Genomic DNA, 23,759 nt, shown 5'->3' on the forward strand with positions numbered 1-23,759 from the left:
GAATTTTGGCCCATTCCTCCTGACAGAGCTGGTGTAACTGAGTCAGGTTTGTAGGCCTCTTTGATTGCACACGCTTTTTCAGTTCTGCCCACAAATTTTCTATAGGATTGAAGTCAGCGCTTTGTCATGGCCACTCCAATACCTTGACTTTGTTGTCCTTAAGCCATTTGTTGTCCTTAAGCCAACTTTGGAAGTATGCTTGGGGTCATTGTCCATTTGGAAGACCCATTTGCGACCAAGCTTCAACTTCCTGACTGATGTCTTGAGATGTTGCTTCAACATATCCACATCCTTTTCTTTCCTCATGATGCCATCTATTTTGTGAAGTGCACCAGTCCCTCCTGCAGCAAAGCACCCCCACAACATGATGCTGCCACCTCGTGCTTCACGGTTGGGATGGTGTTCTTCGGCTTGCAAGCCTCCCCCTTTTTCCTCAAAACATAACGATGGTCATTATGGCCAAACAGTTCTAGCAAGGAGGCACTGAATTTGAAGGTAGGCCTTGAAATAACTCCAGAGGTACACCTCCAATTGACTCAAATGATGTCAATTAGCCTATCAGAAGCTTCTAAAGCCATGACATAATTTTCTTGAATTTTTCAAGCTGTTTAAAGGCACAGTCAACTTAGTGTATATAAACTTCTGACCCACTGGAATTGTGATACAGTGAATTATAAGTGAAATAATCTGTCTGTAATCAATTGTTGGAAAAATGATTTGTGTCATGCACAAAGTAGATGCCCTAACCGACTTGCCAAAACTATAGTTTGTTAACAAGAAATGTGTGGAGTGGTTGAAAAACACGTTTTAATGACTCCAACCTAAGTATGTAAACTTCCCACTTCAACTGTACAAGTTTAAGCCTGTAGCTGTTTTATTTTTTTCATTTATTTTTTATTTTTTACCTGGTTATGGAGTCAACTATGAGTATCTAAAACACTGCATGTTGTGTCTGATTTATCACTGTTTTCTTTATGCAGAACGTGGCTGATTAGTATATTTAGTGAAAGGGTCAATAAAAAAAATGGACACCGTCTGGAATGCGCTTTTAACCAATCAACATTCAGGATTAGACCCACCAGTTTTATGAGTTTCTATACGCACTCTCAAAAACTTCAGGTGTCAGGATATTGTTTTTTGATTTGATATGGTCTTAATAGCGTGATATAAAAACATCATGCAGTATCAAGTTGATAGTTAGAATACATACGGTCCGTAGTTCTGACCCCCGAATACAAGTTGAGGGGATTCTGACCGAGGACAAAAGAAATACAAGCTCAGCTGCTGCACAAATAGCTTATTAGACCGTAATCTAGGAATAGAGGACATACGTTATAAATCGTGTTACTCTCCAATCACATGCTAACAACCTTGAACACCCATAAAAAGGGAAGAATAAAATAGAATAGATGCATGAAGCTCAGTACTATTAGGCTGACTGCAAATGATAGCAACAGACAAACAAATACCCCACGGATTCTATCTCCATTCATTCACAGCCCCATGAAAATGGAGTGTGATTTACTTATAGGCAAATGAGATTAATGATGCTGATGGTGCAGCGAGAATGCACACACTGGCGTACACACACACAGGAAGAATGCACACACTGGCGTACACACACACAGGAAGAATGCACACACTGGCGTACACACACACAGGAAGAATGCACACACTGGCGTACACACACACAGGAAGAATGCACACACTGGCGTACACACACACAGGAAGAATGCACACACTGGCGTACACACACACAGGAAGAATGCACACACTGGCGTACACACACACAGGAAGAATGCACACACTGGCGTACACACACACAGGAAGAATGCACACACACGCTCGATAACCCAGCTCCCAGAGAGTAGCCTAACTATCATTCATTACGACACCCGTCCACACAACCGACGATTAGCTTAGCGCATCTCTCTCTTTTCATTATGAAGAAACTTGTGGTAGGAAATAACACTCTGATTATTACATTGACATTTTACTCATTTATCAGACGCTGTTATCCAATGCGATTTATAATCCCACTATTTCTTCAAACATTTAGTACCCCGGTCCACAAAAATATGACTATTATAAGCTATCTATAACCAGCACAATGGTTTACATACTGCATAACTCCTGCTACCATTATAGCCATAACATCTCTTTAACAGAGAAAGAAGAGGTGATTCAAGAGGAGAGAATAGATAGAGAGATAAAGGAGGGGTGAGCAGAAAGCATCATTATGCAGTTAGCTGCATCAAAGGCAGGCCTGGAGGACCAATTGAACTGTGCGTGCGTGCGTGTGTGTGTGTCTGTTTGTCTGTCAGCTTGTTTTTGTATTTGAGTCTCTGTGTCTGTCTCTGTTTGTATTTGTATCTGGATGTTTTGTGTTTTTACCTCTGTCAATGTGTCTGTCTGTGTGTATATCTGTGTCAATGTGTCTGTCTGTGTGTATATCTGTGTCAAGATGTCTGCTTTTGTGTGTGCATGCCCTGCTACCGGCTTATGGGAGGAGAATTCTCCCTGCCTCGTGCACAGGGGAGCTGCCATCTGCTCGTGGTCCAATGGGAAGGGAGAGTTTGGCATGATGTCCAATCCCTGACCTCACCACATTTCCATTCACAAACATAGAAACAATGTGCCCTTCTAACCATTAGGGGGTGATATTATCCAATATAAACATAACTATCTCCCTGCATTCATATGGAGTGGGATGGATTTGCCCCTAGACACTTTTCTAAGGTCTGTTTTTGCATTTGTGTGTTTTTACTACCTATTGGATAAGGTTAAGATATGGAATGGTTAAGCTGATCCCAGAATCATAATATACAGTTTTAAAAATGGGTAATCCATTCAAATCAACGTGGTGTTTTAATACAACAACAGGTGTAAAAATGCATCATTATTGTTTTATCTTATTGTGAAATCTTTGTACACAATGGCCATTTGGTTGTTTTGCTGTTAGAGGTGATAAACTCCAAGTGTAAAAGCCACCAAGAGTCTCTCAGATGTAAGCTGCCGGATATAAGTCTTGTTGGGAAATATTAATTTTCTTCAAGGATCCAGTTGGCATTGGAGCCTCCTTTAGTATCAGGTGGATCCCAAGCTCAGAAACGCTTTAGGATTGGTCATTGCAAGGTCACTTTTATAAAGTGAAGTGTGACTGGGCCATCAGGAGCAATAAAGCCCCACAGGAGACACAATACTACACAATACGCATCTCAAATTATGGACGGATATATTTGTCAAAACCGGTGTTATTGATTAGTCACTATCCAATTCGCTTTTCAACATGAACGAATATTGGCAGCCACAGGTTTCCATACCAACTACCAACATCAATCATTTCCCAATTTGGAATGCTAAACTTACAAAGCAGGATACAAATAACATTTGATAGATACACCTGAAAATTCTATGTAAATTTGAAGGATAATACAGAGAGAGGTGCAAACGAGAGGTGTGGTGACACTGGTAAAAAACTAAAAGATCTAAAGCTAAATGCTGAATTAGAACATCTGTTGTAAAATGAGAGGTTGAGAGAGAACGGGAGAGATGGACGAAGGGATATGATGAGAGAGATAGGGAGAGATGGATGAAGGGATATGATGAGAGAGAAAGGGAGAGATGGATGAAGGGATATGATGAGAGAGAAAGGGAGAGATGGATGAAGGGATATGATGAGAGAGAAAGGGAGAGATGGACGAAGGGATATGATGAGAGAGAAAGGGAGAGATGGACGAAGGGATATGATGAGAGAGAAAGGGAGAGATGGACGAAGGGATATGATGAGAGAGAAAGGGAGAGATGGACGAAGGGATATGATGAGAGAGATAGGGAGAGATGGATGAAGGGATATGATGAGAGAGAAAGGGAGAGATGGATGAAGGGATATGATGAGAGAGAAAGGGAGAGATGGATGAAGGGATATGATGAGAGAGAAAGGAGAGATGGACGAAGGGATATGATGAGAGAGAAAGGAGAGATGGATGAAGGGATATGATGAGAGAGAAAGGGAGAGATGGACGAAGGGATATGATGAGAGAGATAGGGAGAGATGGACGAAGGGATATGATGAGAGAGATAGGGAGAGATGGACGAAGGGATATGATGAGAGAGAAAGGGAGAGATGGACGAAGGGATATGATGAGAGAGAACAGGAGAGATGGACGAAGGGATATGATGAGAGAGAAAGGGAGAGATGGACGAAGGGATATGATGAGAGAGAACGGAAGAGATGGACGAAGGGATATGATGAGAGAGAAAGGGAGAGATGGATGAAGGGATATGATGAGAGAGAACGGGAGAGATGGATGAAGGGATATGATGAGAGAGAAAGGGAGAGATGGACGAAGGGATATGATGAGAGAGAAAGGGAGAGATGGACGAAGGGATATGATGAGAGAGATAGGGAGAGATGGACGAAGGGATATGATGAGAGAGAAAGGGAGAGATGAACGAAGGGATATGATGAGAGAGAACGGGAGAGATGGACGAAGGGATATGATGAGAGAGAAAGGGAGAGATGGACGAAGGGATATGATGAGAGAGAAAGGGAGAGATGGACAAAGGGATATGATGAGAGAGATAGGGAGAGATGGACGAAGGGATATGATGAGAGAGAAAGGGAGAGATGGACGAAGGGATATGATGAGAGAGAAAGGGAGAGATGGACGAAGGGATATGATGAGAGAGAAAGGGAGAGATGGACGAAGGGATATGATGAGAGAGATAGGGAGAGATGGACGAAGGGATATGATGAGAGAGATAGGGAGAGATGGACGAAGGGATATGATGAGAGAGAACAGGAGAGATGGATGAAGGCATATGATGAGAGAGAAAGGGAGAGATGGACGAAGGGATATGATGAGAGAGATAGGGAGAGATGGACGAAGGGATATGATGAGAGAGATAGGGAGAGATGGATGAAGGGATATGATGAGAGAGAACGGGAGAGATGGATGAAGGGATATGATGAGAGAAAGGGAGAGATGGACGAAGGGATATGATGAGAGAAAGGGAGAGATGGACGAAGGGATATGATGAGAGAAAGGGAGAGATGGACGAAGGGATATGATGAGAGAAAGGGAGAGATGGACGAAGGGATATGATGAGAGAAAGGGAGAGATGGACGAAGGGATATGATGAGAGAAAGGGAGAGATGGACGAAGGGATATGATGAGAGAGAACGGGAGAGATGGATGAAGGGATATGATGAGAGAGAACGGGAGAGATGGACGAAGGGATATGATGAGAGAAAGGGAGAGATGGACGAAGGGATATGATGAGAGAAAGGGAGAGATGGACGAAGGGATATGATGAGAGAAAGGGAGAGATGGACGAAGGGATATGATGAGAGAGAACGGGAGAGATGGATGAAGGGATATGATGAGAGAGAACGGGAGAGATGGATGAAGGGATATGATGAGAGAGAAAGGGAGAGATGGACGAAGGGATATGATGAGAGAGAAAGGGAGAGATGGATGAAGGGATATGATGAGAGAGATAGGGAGAGATGGACGAAGGGATATGATGAGAGAGAAGGGAGAGATGGACGAAGGGATATGATGAGAGAGATAGGGAGAGATGGACGAAGGGATATGATGAGAGAGAACGGGAGAGATGAATGAAGGGATATGATGAGAGAGAACGGGAGAGATGGATGAAGGGATATGATGAGAGAGAACGGGAGAGATGGATGAAGGGATATGATGAGAGAGAACGGGAGAGATGGATGAAGGGATATGATGAGAGAGAACGGGAGAGATGGATGAAGGGATATGATGAGAGAGAATGGGAGAGATGGACGAAGGGATATGATGAGAGAGAATGGGAGAGATGGATGAAGGGATATGATGAGAGAGAACGGGAGAGATGGACGTAGGGATATGATGAGAGAGAATGGGAGAGATGGATGAAGGGATATGATGAGAGAGAACGGGAGAGATGGATGAAGGGATATGATGAGAGAGAACGGGAGAGATGGATGAAGGGATATGATGAGAGAGAACAGGAGAGATGGACGAAGGCATATGATGAGAGAGAACGGGAGAGATGGATGAAGGGATATGATGAGAGAGAACAGGAGAGATGGACGAAGGCATATGATGAGAGAGAATGGGAGAGATGGATGAAGGGATATGCTGAGAGAGAACGGGAGAGATGGATGAAGGGATATGATGAGAGAGAATGGGAGAGATGGACGAAGGGATATGATGAGAGAGAATGGGAGAGATGGATGAAGGGATATGATGAGAGAGAACGGGAGAGATGGACGAAGGGATATGATGAGAGAGAAAGGGAGAGATGGATGAAGGTATATGATGAGAGAGAACGGGAGAGATGGATGAAGGGATATGATGAGAGAGAACGGGAGAGATGGATGAAGGGATATGATGAGAGAGAAAGGGAGAGATGGACGAAGGGATATGATGAGAGAGAAAGGGAGAGATGGACGAAGGGATATGATGAGAGAGATAGGGAGAGATGGACGAAGGGATATGATGAGAGAGAAAGGGAGAGATGGATGAAGGGATATGATGAGAGAGAAAGGGAGAGATGGACGAAGGGATATGATGAGAGAGAAAGGGAGAGATGGATGAAGGGATATGATGAGAGAGAAAGGGAGAGATGGATGAAGGGATATGATGAGAGAGAATGGGAGAGATGGACGAAGGGATATGATGAGAGAGAATGGGAGAGATGGATGAAGGGATATGATGAGAGAGAACGGGAGAGATGGACGTAGGGATATGATGAGAGAGATAGGGAGAGATGGACGAAGGGATATGATGAGAGAGAAAGGGAGAGATGGATGAAGGTATATGATGAGAGAGAACGGGAGAGATGGATGAAGGGATATGATGAGAGAGAACGGGAGAGATGGATGAAGGGATATGATGAGAGAGAACGGGAGAGATGGATGAAGGGATATGATGAGAGAGAACGGGAGAGATGGACGTAGGAATATGATGAGAGAGAATGGGAGAGATGGATGAAGGGATATGATGAGAGAGAACGGGAGAGATGGACGTAGGGATATGATGAGAGAGAACGGGAGAGATGGATGAAGGGATATGATGAGAGAGAACGGGAGAGATGGATGAATGGATATGATGAGAGAGAACAGGAGAGATGGACAAAGGCATATGATGAGAGAAAATGGGAGAGATGGACGAAGGGATATGATGAGAGAGAATGGGAGAGATGGACGTAGGGATATGATGAGAGAGAACGGGAGAGATGGATGAAGGGATATGATGAGAGAGAAAGGGAGAGATGGATGAAGGGATATGATGAGAGAGAAAGGGAGAGATGGATGAAGGGATATGATGAGAGAGAAAGGGAGAGATGGATGAAGGGATATGATGAGAGAGAAAGGAAGAGATGGATGAAGGGATATGATGAGAGAGAACGGGAGAGATGGATGAAGGGATATGATGAGAGAGAAAGGGAGAGATGGATGAAGGGATATGATGAGAGAGAAAGGGAGGGAAGGAGGAGAAATAGAGAGCTGGAGGGCAAAAGAAAAATCAATGACAAGAGAAAGAGAGAAGATGAAAGAAGATACAATATGTAGACTATGTGTCCCTGTCCCTGAGATTGTTTATTTAACTAAATATGTGTGTGTGTGTCTGTGGGCAGTCTTGTGTGTGAGGCAGCAGTAGCTTGTGCTAACCGTGTCCTAATTACACTACGCTGTATACGCTGTATACCTCAGTACTGGGCTCTGGACTATTTTCACAGCTATTAATGTACCACTCCTCTGTTCTGAGGGATGGCCAATTCAATTCAGCCAATCTCTGAAGACCATGAGGCAGACGCACACGCACACACCCACATACACACTGATAGACAGAAGCATTGCTTCACCAGCAATGGTGGGGACGGATGGAGAACTTCTGTGCCCTCAAAAAATTGTTAATTTAAAAGCTAAGATGTGAACACGGAATTATAAGTATTTAGCGTGGCTGTGTGGAATGGATTTAATTTGGGTCTGTTAACGGAAGGTAGAGCCATTTACAGCAATGGAACTAATGATAATTTTAAATTAGTATAATATAAATAAATTGGTGCTGGGCAGTTATTTGCCTCATGCTATGGCATATACACTGACTGTACAAAACATTAGGAACACCTTCCTAATATTGTGTTGCACCCCCTTTTGCCCTCAGAATAGCCTCAATTCATCTTCATCGGGGCATGGTCTCTGGCCCATCGAATGCTGGCCCATGTTGACTCCAATGCTTCTCACGGTTGTGTCATGTTGGCTGGATGTCCTTTGGGTGATGGACCATTCTTGAAACACACCGGAAACTGTTGAGTGTGAAAAACACAGCAGCATTGCAGTTCTTGACACAAACCAGTGAGCCTGGCACCTACTACCCCAGTCAAAGGCATTTAAATCTTTTTGGTTGGCCATTCACCCTCTGAGCGGCACACATTCACAATCCATGTGTCAATTGTCTCAAGGCTTAATAATTCTTTAACCTGTCTCCTCCCCTTCATCTACACTGATTAAAGTTGATTTAACAGGTGACATCAATACGGGATCATAGCTTTCACCTGGTCAGTCTATGTCATGGAAAAAGCAGGTGTTCCTAATGTTTTGTACGCTCAGTGTATGGCATATATGGCATAAGATAGGTATACAAAAGTGTGTTTACCTAATACTCTCTATAGCTCCTATTCTGAATCTCAGATATATCGCAAGTTATAAGCCGCAACAGAGAGAATGAACTAACAGCTTAAAAGGGATGCTTCAACAAGTGGTGATTTAGCCATGAAATGTGTTTACCTCTCATCTGTGACAACAAGTAGATGGCAGGGCTGAGGTCCACTCTGAACAAGTAGAGAGCATGGTCTGAGTTCCACTCTGAACAAGTAGATGGCAGGGCTGAGGTCCACTCTGAACAAGTAGAGAGCATGGTCTGAGTTCCACTCTGAACAAGTAGATGGCAGGGCTGAGGTCCACTCTGAACAAGTAGAGAGCATGGTCTGAGTTCCACTCTGAAAACCTAAATCCTTACCCTCTAACCTTGTTGACTTCCCCTTGTGGATTTGAGGTGGACAGATGGAGAGGTGAGAGCAACAGGATGGAATACCCTATTGTTATGACACTTCCTTACCCCAATCCAGTCCAATCAGATTGAAGAGAGTGAAGTCAACAGGGTAGTGTACTTGAATCCCAGATTGGAACTCACTCTATTTCAAGAGAGCTTCCCTTTAAATTAGGCAATGCTGACGTCTGTTGCGGCAGTTTGGAGCAACGTTATGAGGTTGCCCCAGTCTTGTGCTATTTTACTTTCAGCCTCTCATGATTGTGTGTGTGTGTAGCACAATGGGTGTTTATTTAGCAAGGGAGGATAAAACGGACATGGGCAGCTATCCCAAAGTGCCGCGCTTAGAGCAGAGCTGAGGCTAATAGAGACGCGCAAATGCACGCACACACACACACACACACACACACACACACACACACACACACACACACACACACACACACACACACACACACACACACACACACACACACACACACACACACACACACACACACACACACACACACACACACCAGCAGATAAAGCAGCATAACTCTGTGATGTAACCCCATCTGTGCATACTATTCCATTAAGACCAAAGTGGAATATATTCCATACCAGTACAATAGAAAGCCTATTACACTATTTACACATGGTCCAAAAATCCACATGCTCAACCCAAAGCTCTCACACTACAGCAGTTTATCTCTCCATCAACAGGATACACACATAATCTCATGCCAACTGCAGTATAAACAAATAACATTCTTTTAATGAACAAACAACATATCTAGGCTATTAAATCCTTAAAATCTACACAATAAACCCAAACTAGCTGTGATCCATTTAAAAATGTTAAGCAAATCCACAGCATTCAGGGGTCATGGCGGCCGTTCTGATCTAGTCACATGACCTTGACCTTCCACAGGAAGGAAAGGGAAAGAGCACTTCCTCTTTTGACAGATGGTATTGGAGGTCACGTTCAGCATTTCCTGTTTGTGAGTGTGAGTAGGGTGGCAGTGTGACAGTAGTGTGACAGGGTCAGGGGCCCCTCCCTCTCAGAGAACTGTGTCAGTCACTTTCCCAATCCCCTCATGATGTCACCATAATACATTAATGGCCGTCTGTCAACCTATCAACACATCAGCTGGGATGAGCCGCCCGTCACCACGGCAACGACTGCAATTGGTGCCAAGCAAAAGTTCGGACACACTTACTCATTCAAGTGTTTTTCTTTATTTTTACTATTTTCTACATTGTAGAATAATAGTGAAGACATCAAAACTATGAAATAACACATAATGTAGTGACCAAAAAAGTGTTAAACAAATCAAAATATATTTTATATTTGAGATTCTTCAAAGTAACCATCCTTTGCCTTGATGACAGCTTTGCACACTCTTGCTCAGCATATACTACTGTATATATATATACAGTAACAGTAAACCATTTGGTACAGTAGGCCAGTTGAGGTACAGAAGGCCAGTAATGTACAGTAGGCTAGTTGAGGTACCGAAGGCCAGTTGAGGTACCGAAGGCCAGTTGAGGTACAGAAGGCCAGTTGAGGTACAGAAGGCCAGTTGAGGTACAGTAGGCCAGTTGAGGTACAGTAGGCTAGATGAGGTACAGTAGGCCAGTTGAGGTACAGTTGGCCAGTTGAGATACAGTTGGCCAGTTGAGATACAGTAGGCCAGATGAGGTACAGAAGGCCAGTTGAGGTACAGCATGCAGTTGAGGTACTGTAGGCCTGTTCAGGTACTGTAGCCCAGTTGAGGTACTGTAGGCCAGTTGAGGTACTGTAGGCCAGTTGAGGTACTGTAGGACAGATCAGGTACAGTAGTCCAGTTGAAGTACTGTAGGCCAGTTGAGGTACAGTAGGCCAGTTGAGGTACAGTAGGCCAGTTGAGGTACTGTAGACCAGTTGAGGTACAGAAGGTCACTTAACGTACAGTAGGCCAGTTGAGGTACAGTAGGCGAGTTGAGGTACAGTAGGCCAGTAAGGTACAGTAGGCAAGTTGAGGTACAGTAGGCCAGATGAGGTACAGAAGGCCAGTTGAGGTACAGCATGCAGTTGAGGTACTGTAGGCCTGTTCAGGTACTGTAGCCCAGTTTAGGTACTGTAGGCCAGTTGAGGTACTGTAGGCCAGTTGAGGTACTGTAGACCAGTTGAGGTACAGTAGGCTAGATGAGGTACAGTAGGCCAGTTGAGGTACAGTAGGCTAGATGAGGTACAGTAGGCCAGTTGAGGTACAGTAGGCCAGTTGAGGTACAGTAGGCCAGTTGAGGTACAGTAGGCCAGTTGAGGTACAGTAGGCTAGATGAGGTACAGTAGGCCAGTTGAGGTACAGTAGGCCAGTTGAGGTACAGTAGGCCAGTTGAGGTACAGTAGGCTAGATGAGGTACAGTAGGCCAGTTGAGGTACAGTAGGCCAGTTGAGGTACAGTAGGCCAGTTGAGGTACAGTAGACTAGATGAGGTACAGTAGGCCAGTTGAGGTACAGTAGGCTAGATGAGGTACAGTAGGCCAGTTGAGGTACAGTAGGCTAGATGAGGTACAGTAGGCCAGTTGAGGTACAGTAGGCCAGTTGAGGTACAGTAGGCCAGTTGAGGTACAGTAGGCCAGTTGAGGTACAGTAGGCCAGTTGAGGTACAGTAGACTAGATGAGGTACAGTAGGCCAGTTGAGGTACAGTAGGCTAGATGAGGTACAGTAGGCCAGTTGAGGTACAGTAGGCTAGATGAGGTACAGTAGGCCAGTTGAGGTACAGTAGGCAAGTTGAGGTACAGTAGGCCAGTTGAGGTACAGTAGGCTAGATGAGGTACAGTAGACTAGATGAGGTACAGTAGGCAAGTTGAGGTACTGTAGATCATATCTGTTGTTTGTTTGTTGTTTTAGAGTCCAAGAGGTTAGGATGAGAACATAATGAAGGAAAAGGGGAGAAAGAGATAGAGGAGAAGGAGGTAGGGAAGAGAAGTTCTGCTCTCTGACTCAAGGAAATTGCCAATCAGTCTACTCCCCCGGCTGCGACAGTGGAGACAGACAAATGCATCAATCACATCCCTCTCTTTCTACTCCACCTTCCTCTCTCATCCGTTCCTCTCCTCTGTCCTCATTCCCAGAGGGATGACAGGCTGGGATGTTTTTATACCAAGGACCTATTCAAAAACAATGGAACTGCATCCGTCCATCCATCCACCCACCAACCCATCCATGCTCGCTCAATGGAAGTAATCAATGGCTCAGTGTCAACTGGACGATGCATTTGAAAGCTTTGGAAAAGGGCCTTAAGTTGGGGGGTTACATAAGATGGACACAGCCAAGATGGAGACAGACAGAGAGAGAGAAAGAATGTATAGATTGTGACAGACAGGCAGACAGACAGACAGACAGACAGACAGACAGACAGACAGACAGACAGACAGACAGACAGACAAAGGGAGACAGACAGACAGACAGACAGACAGACAGACAGACAGACAGACAGACAGACAGACAGACAGACAGACAGACAGACAGACAGACAGACAGACAGACAGAAAGAAAGACAAAGGGAGACAAAGGGAGACAAAGGGAGACAGACAGACAGACAGACAAAGGGAGACTGTATAGACTGTGACAGACAGACAGACAGACAGACAGACAGACAGACAGACAGACAGACAGACAGACAGACAGACAGACAGACAGACAGACAGACAGACAGACAAAGGGAGACAAAGGGAGACTGTATAGACTGTGACAGACAGACAGACAGACAGACAGACAGACAGACAGACAGACAGACAGACAGACAGACAGACAGACAGACAGACAGACAGAGTAAGTAATCAATGGCTCAGTGTCAACTGGACGATGCATTTGAAAGCTTTGGAAAAGGGCCTTAAGTTGGGGGTTACATAAGATGGACACAGCCAAGATGGAGACAGACAGAGAGAGAGAAAAATAGTGTATAGATTGCGACAGACAGACAGACAGACAGACAGACAGACAGACAGACAGACAGACAGACAGACAGACAGACAGACAGACAGACAGACAGACAGACAGACAGACAGACAGACAGACAGACAAAGGGAGACTGTATAGACTGTGACAGACAGACAGACAGACAGACAGACTAAGTAATCAATGGCTCAGTAACAACTGGACGATGCATTTGAAAGCTTTGGAAAAGGACCTTAAGTTGGGGGTTACATAAGATGGACACAGCCAAGATGGAGACAGACAGAGAGAGTGAGAAAGACTGTATAGATTGTGACAGACAGACAGACAGACAGACAGACAGACAGACAGACAGACAGACAGACAGACAGACAGACAGACAGACAGACAGACAGACAGACAGACAGACAGACAGACAGACGGTCAAATTGTCAAAAAGATAGAAAGACAGACTGGGACAAGATAAACTGAAAGACACTGACTGACTGACTGACTGGATAGAAGGATGCTATGGGTCTGTCTCTTGACTGGATACATGGTCTGAGAGAGACTAGCAACATGGTCTGAGAGAGACTAGCTACATGGTCTGAGAGAGACTAGCAACATGGTCTGAGAGAGACTAGCTACATGGTCTGAGAGAGACTAGCTACATGGTCTGAGAGAGACTAGCAACATGGTCTGAGAGAGACTAGCTACATGGTCTGAGAGAGACTAGCAACATGGTCTGAGAGAGACTAGCAACATGGTCTGAGAGAGACTAGCTACATTGTCTGAGAGAGACTAGCTACATGGTCTGAGAGAGACTAGCAACATGGTCTGAGAGAGACTAGCTACATGGTCTGAGAGAGACTAGCAACATGGTCTGAGAGAGACTAGCTACATGGTCTGAGAGAGACTAGCAACATGGTCTGAGAGAGACTAGCAACATGGTCTGAGAGAGACTAGCAACATGGTCTGAGAGAGACTAGCTACATGGTCTGAGAGAGACTAGCTACATGGTCTGAGAGAGACTAGCAACATGGTCTGAGAGAGACTAGCTACATGGTCTGAGAGAGACTAGCAACATGGTCTGAGAGAGACTAGCTACATGGTCTGAGAGAGACTAGCTACATGGTCTGAGAGAGACTAGCAACATGGTCTGAGAGAGACTAGCTACATGGTCTGAGAGAGACTAGCTATATGGTCTGAGAGAGACTAGCAACATGGTCTGAGAGAGACTAGCTACATGGTCTGAGAGAGACTAGCAACATGGTCTGAGAGAGACTAGCAACATGGTCTGAGAGAGACTAGCTACATGGTCTGAGAGAGACTAGCAACATGGTCTGAGAGAGACTAGCAACATGGTCTGAGAGAGACTAGTAACATGGTCTGAGAGAGACTAGCAACATATATTTGACGATACTTTTCTCCACTTTCAGACCATGTCACTTTCAAAAAGCTTCTGGAGTGCTGATTTAGGATCAACTTTGCCTGTCAGATCATAATGAATAAGATAATATGGACAGACTGATCCTAGATCAGCGTTTTATGAATAAAGACATATCTTTTGATCTGAGGCTATAATGAAAAGTTCTGATGACATGGACTGCAATTCTATGGGAACTTCAGAATACCCAGGTACCCAACCTGCAGATGGAAGCTTGATTTTCCTCAACACTGGAATCACAACGTCTCCTTCCAAGGGTCAGGGAGACAGGCCTGAAAGGTTACGACTACAAGCAGTGCCACTCCTTGAAAGCAGCCCTGATCATCCATTTTGAATGCTGCCTTTTCTCTCCTGGTACGGAAGATGGTCTAATGAAAAGACAGCACCAAAGCCGCCAATATACATAAACTGATGAGACTGGGCTGCATTTGAACTCTATTGATCTGCATTTGGGAATGTGTTCCTATGATTTTCAATCAGGGCATTCATTCACTCACTCACTCATTCATCCATTCACCCATTCACTCATTCATTCAATAATTTATTCAACCCAGGTACTTACATTGACAGCTCATTCTTGGGGAGCCAAGGTCTCGATAGGAAGGAGTTACCTGTCAAAGAAAAATAAAACAATTATGAGTTTAAGTAATGTAAATGGAATAACTAATGTAATTTAGGTAAACTCAAAACACGCTGTTGCTATGGAAAATCCCTGAGTAACACACACACACACACACACACACACACACTGTATTCTGTATTGTCCTATTCTGTAATGTAGTGAACTATTCTGTACTGTACTATTCTGTATTGTCCTATTCTGTACTGTAGTGAACTTGTCTGTACTGTAGTGAACTATTATGTACTGTAGTGAACTATTCTGTACTGTACTATTATGCACAGTACTATACTATTCTGTATTGTCCTATTATGTAATGTAGTGAACTATTCTGTACTGTACTATTCTGTATTGTCCTATTCTGTACTGTAGTAAACTTGTCTGTACTGTAGTGAACTATTCTGTACTGTAGTGAACTATTCTGTACTGTACTATTCTGCACAGTACTATACTATTCTGTATTGTCCTATTATGTAATGTAGTGAACTATTCTGTACTGTACTATTCTGTATTGTCCTATTCTGTACTGTAGTGAAATTCTTGTACTATTCTGTATTCTGTACTGTAGTAAACTATTCTGTACTGTAGTGAACTATTCTGTACTGTACTATTCTGCACAGTACTATACTATTCTGTATTGTCCTATTATGTAATGTAGTGAACTATTCTGTACTGTACTATTCTGTGTTGTACAAATCTGTACTGTAGTGAACTATTCTGTACTGTACTATTCTGTATTGTACAATTCTGTACTGTAGTGAACTATTCTGTACTGTACTATTCTGTGTTGTACAAATCTGTACTGTAGTGAACTATTCTCTACTGTACTATTCTGTATTGTACAAATCTGTACTGTAGTGAACTATTCTGTACTGTACTATTTTGTACTGTACTGTACTATTCGGTACTGTGATGTACTGCACTATTCTGCTAAATTGTAATTATTTCGCCTCTATGGCCTATTTATTGCCTTACCTCCCTAATCGTCTACATACATAGATTTTCTATTGTGTTATTGACTGTACGTTTGTTTATGTGTAACTCTGTGTTGTTGTTTTTGTCAACACTGCTTTGCTTTATCTTGGCCAGGTCACAGTTGTTAATGAGAACTTGTTCTCAACTAGCCTACCTGGTTAAATAAAGGTGAAATATATATTTAAAAAACACTGTACTATTCTGTACTGTATTGGACTGTACCATTCTGTACTCTACTATTCTGTACTGTACTGTACTATACTGTACTAGTCTGTACTGTACTAATCTATCCTGTACTGTACTATGATATTCTGTACTGTACTGTACTATTATGTATTGTTCTATTCTGTCCTATTATATTCTGTACTGTCCTATTATATTCTGTACTGTCCTATTATATTCTGTACTATTCTATCCTGTACTGTCCTATTATATTCTGTACTATTCTATCCTGTACTGTCCTATTATATTCTGTACTATTATATTCTGTACTATTATATTCTGTACTGTACTGTTCTATTCTATTCTGTCCTATTATATTCTGTACTGTCCTATTATATTCTGTACTATTCTATCCTGTACTGTCCTATTATATTCTGTACTATTATATTCTGTACTGTACTGTTCTATTCTATTCTGTACTATTATATTCTGTACTGTCCTAGTCTGTACTGTACTATTCTATTATGTACTATACTAATCTGTACTGTAGTGTACTGTACTATTATGTACTGTTCTATTCTGTACCATTATATTCTGTACTGTAATATTCTATTTTGTACTATTATATTATGTACTATACTAATCTGTACTGTACTAATCTGTACTGTAGAGTACTGTACTATTATGTATTATTCTGTACTGTATTATTCTGCACTATACTATATTGTACTGTACTATTATGTACTGTACTATACTGTACTTCACTGTAATATTCTGTACTACACTGTACTGTACTATACTGTACTATACTCTACTGTACTATACTGTACTAGTCTGTACTGTACTATTCTATTATGTACTGTACTACTCTGTACTGTACTATTCTATTATGTACTATACTAATCTGTACTGTAGTGTACTGTACTATTCTGTACTATTCTGTACTGTACTGTACTATTTGGTACTGTAATGTACTGTACTATTCTGTTTTTTAATTTATTTTTATTTTACCTTTATTTTACTAGGCAAGTCAGTTAAGAACAAATTCTTATTTTCAATGACGGCCTACGAACAGTGGGTTAACTGCCTGTTCAGGGGCAGAACGACAGATTTTGTACCTTGTCAGCTCGGGGATTTGAACTTGCAACCTTTCGGTTACTAGTCCAATGCTCTAACCACTGTACTGTACTATTATGTATTGCACTATTATATACTGTTCTGCACTGTACTATACTGCACTGTACAATACTGTACTGTCCTGTACTATTCTGCACTATTTTGTACTGTACTATTCTGTAGTGTACTATACTGTACTTTACTGTAATATTCTGTACTATACTGTAATGTACTATACATTACTGTAATATTCTGTACTATACTATACTGTATTGGTCTGTACTGTACTAGTCTGTACTGTACTGTACTAGTCTGTACTGTACTATTCTATTCTATTCTGTACTGGACTATTCTGTACTGTCTATTCTATTCTGTGCTGTACTAGTCTGTACTGTACTCTTCTATTCTGTACTGTACTAATATGTACTGTACTATTCTATTGTGTACTGTGGTAGTCTGTACTGTACTATTCTATTCTGTACTATTCTATTCTGTACTGTACTAATATGTACTATACTATTCTATTGTGTACTCTACTATTCTATTGTGTACCATTCTATTGTGTACTATTCTATTCTGTACTGTACTGTACTCAACCGTACTGTACTGTACTTCCCTGGCCTACGTTCATCTTTCTCTCTCTTTGCACCTGAGAGTATAGAGAACAAAGGTACCAACTGGCTTCACAACATCTCATCTCCATCTGTATTAAAAAGCTGTTGTGTAACAACTTCAACGTTTGTTAGGGGTTGTCAAATTGTTCCGTTACGTTTTTTGCTGGCTCAGATTCCTTTCAACAGCAGGGTGCTTTCACACCTGGGCTTGACTGGGGCTTGGGGTGAACTGTGTTCTTCATTATGCAAGATTGTGTGTGTGTGTGTGTGTGTGTGTGTGTTCAGGAGACACCTGAAACCCCACCTCTTTAAGGAATACCTAGGATAGGATAAAGTAATCCTTCTCACCCCCCCCCTTAAAAGATTTAGATGCACTATTGTAAAGTGGCTGCTCCACTGGATGTCATAAGGTGAATGCACCAATTTGTAAGTCGCTCTGGATAAGAGCGTCTGCTAAATGACTTAAATGTAAATGTAAAAATGTAATGTGTGTGTGTGTGTGTGTGTGTGTGTGTGTGTGTGTGTGTGTGTGTGTGTGTGTGTAGCCATGCATAGAGGATATACTACAGGGGGATACAAGTGGAGGCAAGGGCACTACAGCCTTAGTATGTGTGTTTTTCTGTGTGTGTGTGTGTGAGACCCTGATCACCATACACCGCTTACTGACCCTGAAATAACAAGTGTGAGTGTTCTCTTGTCAGGCCTGTCATTGTATACCTTAGAGAGCTATTTATAACCTGTCAGAAATGTCCCAAAATGCCCAGATTAAAACAATGTTTTTTAGCTAGGTTTTTTAGGTCATAGATTTTGTAGTAATGTTCGAGTCACTCAACTATTACATTAGACTAGAGGTCGACCGATTAATCGGAATGGCCGTTTAATTAAGGCCAATTTCAAGTTTTCATAACAATCGGAAATCGGTATTTTTGGACGCCAATTATTATTTTTATTTTTTACACCTTTATTTAATCTTTATTTAACTAGGCAAGTCAGTTAAGAACACATTCTTACTTTCAACGACGGCCTAGGAACGGTGGGTTAACTGCCTTGTTCAGTGGCAGAACGACAGATTTTTACCTTGTCAGCTCTGGGATTCAATCTTGTAGCCTTACGGTTAACTAGTCCAATGCTCTAACCACCTGCCTCTCATTGCACTCCACGAGGACACTGCCTGTTACACGAATTCAGTAGAAGCTAGCGTTAAACTTATCTTATAAAAAACAATCAATCAATCATAATCACTAGTTAACCACACATGGTTGATGATATTACTAGTTTATCTTGCATGTCCTGCGTTGCATATAATCGATGCAACGCTGGGGGATGATTTAACAAAAGCGCATTTGCGCGACTGTACCTAACCATAAACACCAATGCCTTTCTTAAAATCAATACACAGAAGTATATATTTTTAAACCTGCATATTTAGCTAAAAGAAATCCAGGTTAGCAGGCAATATTAACCAGGTGAAATTGTGTCACTTCTGCGTTCATTGCACGCAGAGTCAGGGTATATGTAACAGTTTGCGAACTAATTTGCCAGAACTTTACGTAATTGTGACATAACATTGAAGGTTGTACAATGTAACAAGAATATTTAGACTTAGGGATGCCATCTGTTAGATAAAATACTGAATGGTTCCTTATTTCACTGAAAGAATAAACGTCTTGTTTTCGAGATGATAGTTTACGGATTCTACCATATTAATGACCAAGCATTCAGTATTTCTGTGTTTTATTATGTTATATTTAAGTCTATGATTTGATATTTGATAGAGTAGTCTGACTGAGCAGTGGTAGGCAGCAGCAGGCTCGTAAGCATTCATTCAAACAGCACTTTCGAGCACTTTTTCCAGCAGCTCTTCACAAGCACAGCGCTGTTTATGACTTCAAGCCTATCAGCCTAATGGCTGGTGTAATCGATGTGAAATGGCTAGCTAGTTAGCGGGTGCGCGCTAATAGCGTTTCAAACGTCACTGAGACATGGAGTAGTTATTCCCCTTGCTCTGCAAGGGCCATGGCTTTTGTGGAGTGATGGGTAACGCTGCTTCGAGTGTGGCTGTTGTCGATGTGTTCCTGGTTCAAGCCCAGGTAGGGGCGAGGAGAGGGACGGAAGCTATACTGTTACACTGGCAATACTAAAGTGCTTATAAGAACATCCAATAGTCAAAGGTTAATGAAATACAAATGGTATAGAGAGAAATAGTCCTATAAATACTATATTAACTACAACCTAAAACCTCTTACCTTGGAATATTGAAGTCTCATGTTAAAAGGAACCACCAACTTTCATATGTTCTCATGTTCTGAGCAAGGAACTCAAACGTTAGCTTTTTTTCCGTGGCACATATTGCACTTTTACTTCTCCAACACTTTGTTTTTGCATTATTTAAACCATATTGAACATGTCTCATTATTTATTTGAGGCTAAATTGATTTTTATTTATGTATTATATTAAGTTAAAATAAGTGTTCATTCAGTATTGTTGTAATTGTCATTATTACAAATAAATAAAAATTAAAAATCCGCCGATTAATCGGTATCTGCTTTTTTTTTGGGGCCCTCCAATAATCGGTATTGGTATCGGCGTTGAAAAATCATAATCGGTCGACCTCTACATTAGACCTGGCAAATAGTTTAGAATTGCAAGAAAATTTGCTTTAAAACGCCTAAATTTCCTTTGAACCCCATGAAAAAATGTGTGGAATTGCAGGAACATGCAACATTTTCTCTCCAACAACATCAGAGGTGTGTCGTGAACAGTGCTTATGTGTAACGTGGACACTGGGAGTAGGAAAGCAAGTGCAGGTGGTGAGTTAATATTAAACATAATATTGAACAATATAACAAACACGAGTAGTGTAGAGACACGAAACACAGGAACAGAAACAATATGCCTAGGGAAAGAACCAAAGGGAGTGACATATATAGGGATGGTAATCAGGCAGATGAACCCAAGGGAGTGACATATATAGGGAAGGTAATCGGGCAGGTGATTGAGTCCAGGTGAGTCTGATCAGGCGCTGATGTGCGTAATGATGGTGACAGGTGTGCGTAATAATGAGCAGCCTGACGACCTGGAGCACCAGAGAGGGAGTATACATGACATTATGCCCATAGAAATAGATGTTCCCCAATGCTGGAATGGGGGCCTTTGGGTTTATGCTGTGGTTGGAGCCAGCTGATTGGGGCTGGGTTAAGGGCATTTAGGCTGGGTTATTATGGGCATTTAGGCTGGGTTATTTATGGGCCTTTATGCTGTGGTTGGAGCCAGCTGATTGGGGCTGGGTTAAGGGCATTTAGGCTGGGTTATTATGGGCATTTAGGCTGGGTTATTATGGGCATTTAGGCTGGGTTATTTATGGGCCTTTAGGCTGGGTTATTTATGGGCCTTTAGACTGGGGTTGGATCCAGCTGACTATGGATGGGTTAGCTTAGCTATGGGAGTTCAGTTTGACCATCCAATTATAATGCCCCCTCTCTGTTTTTTCTGGGACTATAGGCTGGAGTTTGGACATGGCTAGGCCCTGTTGGAGCTCACTAATCGAGGACCATAGTGGGTCCCAGCGAAGGCAACTCTGATGTGTGGAGGGCTCGTTTGGGCAGAGCTAACAGTGGCCCGAGGGCAGAGGCTAATCTTTCAACTACATAGGGAGAGCTGCCTCAGAGTCTCTCTGTCAGAGATTAATTGTTTGTGTGTGTGTGTGTGTGTGTGTGTGTGTGTGTGTGTGTGTGTGTGTGTGTGTGTGTGTGTGTCTGTGCATACGCGCGTGCATGTGCTTCCTGTACAAGGACCATCAACCACTGCTCTATCCCAAAAAACAAAGACCAACTACAAAGTTTCAAGAAAGGGAGATGGTAGAAATGACGCATAAAGCATTTAATACTTTCCCATATGAAGGAACGGAAAATATGCTCCTCTATATGTATATTCAAAGTGGATGTAGCCCGTTTGAAGACTGGGGGAGCAAAAGTATCTCGGCATGAAGTCCTGCTCTTGTTTTATGGAAGAATGAAAGAAGACATCCAATATGTTGTATAAGGAGGGACACAGACTACAGCAGCACAGACTGGCTGGAGAGAGGAGAGACTTGTGTTAACAAAAGGTGATGCTGTGTCTGACTCAACCTCTGTCTTGGTTCACGAACAGCCAGTCTGCACAAGTACTGAAATCTCACTTTATCTTCCAGTTTTAAAATGAAACTGTTTTGGTTTGTCATTCCTTGTCAAGGTGTTTGGCAGCATTTAATGTAGCACAGCAAAGCAAATGTGAAAGTACCCCTTGAACATTTAATCCATTCAAACTGTGGTGGAAGTGATGTTATGTCTTTCTATTTCATTCTATTTCTATCTCCATTCCATGTACATATTTTTCTTTCAGTCAGATTCATTTCAAAACCCCTCATCGTCACAATGTCTATCAATAGTGCTGCGTGCGGATGGAACAAAATCAGATAAAACAACACAGTCATCTTCTCATAGCCTTCTACCCAGTTAGAGCACTTACTGTAACAACAACAACAAGATCATTTTGACCATAATGAAATAATTCACATTTGGCAGAATTATTATTATTCAAAAATAATGTTGAGCAGAATGTAGAAGTAGTGGGAGTAATGTTGAGCAGAATGTTGAAGTAGGGGGAGTAATATTGAGCAGAATGTAGAGGTAGGGGGAGTAATGTTGAGCAGAATTTAGAAGTAGGGGGAGTAATATTGAGCAGAATGTAGAGGTAGGGGGAGTAATGTTGAGCAGAATTTAGAAGTAGTGGGAGTAATGTTGAGCAGAATGTAGAAGTAGGGGGAGTAATGTTGAGCAGAATTTAGAAGTAGTGGGAGTAATGTTGAGCAGAATTTAGAAGTAGTAGGAGTAATGTTGAGCAGAATGTAGAGGTAGGGGGAGTAATGTTGAGCAGAATTTAGAAGTAGTGGGAGTAATGTTGAGCAGAATGTAGAAGTAGTGGGAGTAATGTTGAGCAGAATGTAGAAGTAGTAGGAGTAATGTTGAGCAGAATGTAGAGGTAGGGGGAGTAATGTTGAGCAGAATGTAGAGGTAGGGGGAGTAATGTTGAGCAGAATTTAGAAGTAGTGGGAGTAATGTTGAGCAGAATTTAGAGGTAGGGGGAGTAATGTTGAGCAGAATTTAGAAGTAGTTGGGAGTAATGTTGAGCAGAATGAATGTAATGTTGAAGAATTTAGTAGTGGGAGTAATGTTGAGCAGAATTTAGAAGTAGGGGAGTAATGTTGAGCAGAATTTAGAAGTAGTAGGAGTAATGTTGAGCAGAATTTAGAAGTAGTGGGAGTAATGTTGAGCAGAATTTAGAAGTAGTAGGAGTAATGTTGAGCAGAATTTAGAAGTAGTAGGAGTAATGTTGAGCAGAATTTAGAAGTAGTAGGAGTAATGTTGAGCAGAATTTAGAAGTAGTAGGAGTAATGTTGAGCAGAATTTAGAAGTAGTGGGAGTAATGTTGAGCAGAATTTAGAAGTAGTGGGAGTAATGTTGAGCAGAATTCACTGGCTTCTTTTAGCCCACTGCAGATGGATTTGAAGTCACACACAGGCGCTAGAAAACATACACACTCACACACACAACACATGCAGGCACATAGAAACACACACACACACACACACACACACACACACACACACACACACACACACACACACACACACACACACACACACACACACACACACACACACACACACACACACACACACACACTGGGGTTGTGGAGTGGAAAGTACTATAAGACAAAGGAGAGAAAACATTTGTAAGCACAATGAGGGATCTGCGGGTGATGGGTTGTTGGATTAGGCTCTTATTTTAATTTAGGAAATGCATAATGAATGTCAACTCAACTTT

General features: G+C 42.2%; 1 protein-coding gene across 3 annotated transcripts in view; it reads right to left on the reverse strand.

Annotated features, from left to right (window-relative positions):
• The window catches only part of LOC115143478 (disks large-associated protein 4-like), a 211,604-nt gene that overhangs the window by 88,632 nt on the left and 99,213 nt on the right, over window positions 1-23,759 (reverse strand). For all 3 annotated transcript variants that reach the window (XM_029683948.2, XM_029683956.2, XM_029683963.2), the window contains exon 3: window positions 14,971-15,019. The gene's annotated coding sequence lies outside the window, so the exon portion shown is untranslated. The remainder of the gene's footprint in view (window positions 1-14,970; window positions 15,020-23,759) is intronic.

The sequence above is a fragment of the Oncorhynchus nerka genome, linkage group LG2 (assembly GCF_034236695.1).
Source record: "Oncorhynchus nerka isolate Pitt River linkage group LG2, Oner_Uvic_2.0, whole genome shotgun sequence".
NCBI classification, from domain to species: Eukaryota; Metazoa; Chordata; class Actinopteri; order Salmoniformes; family Salmonidae; genus Oncorhynchus; species Oncorhynchus nerka.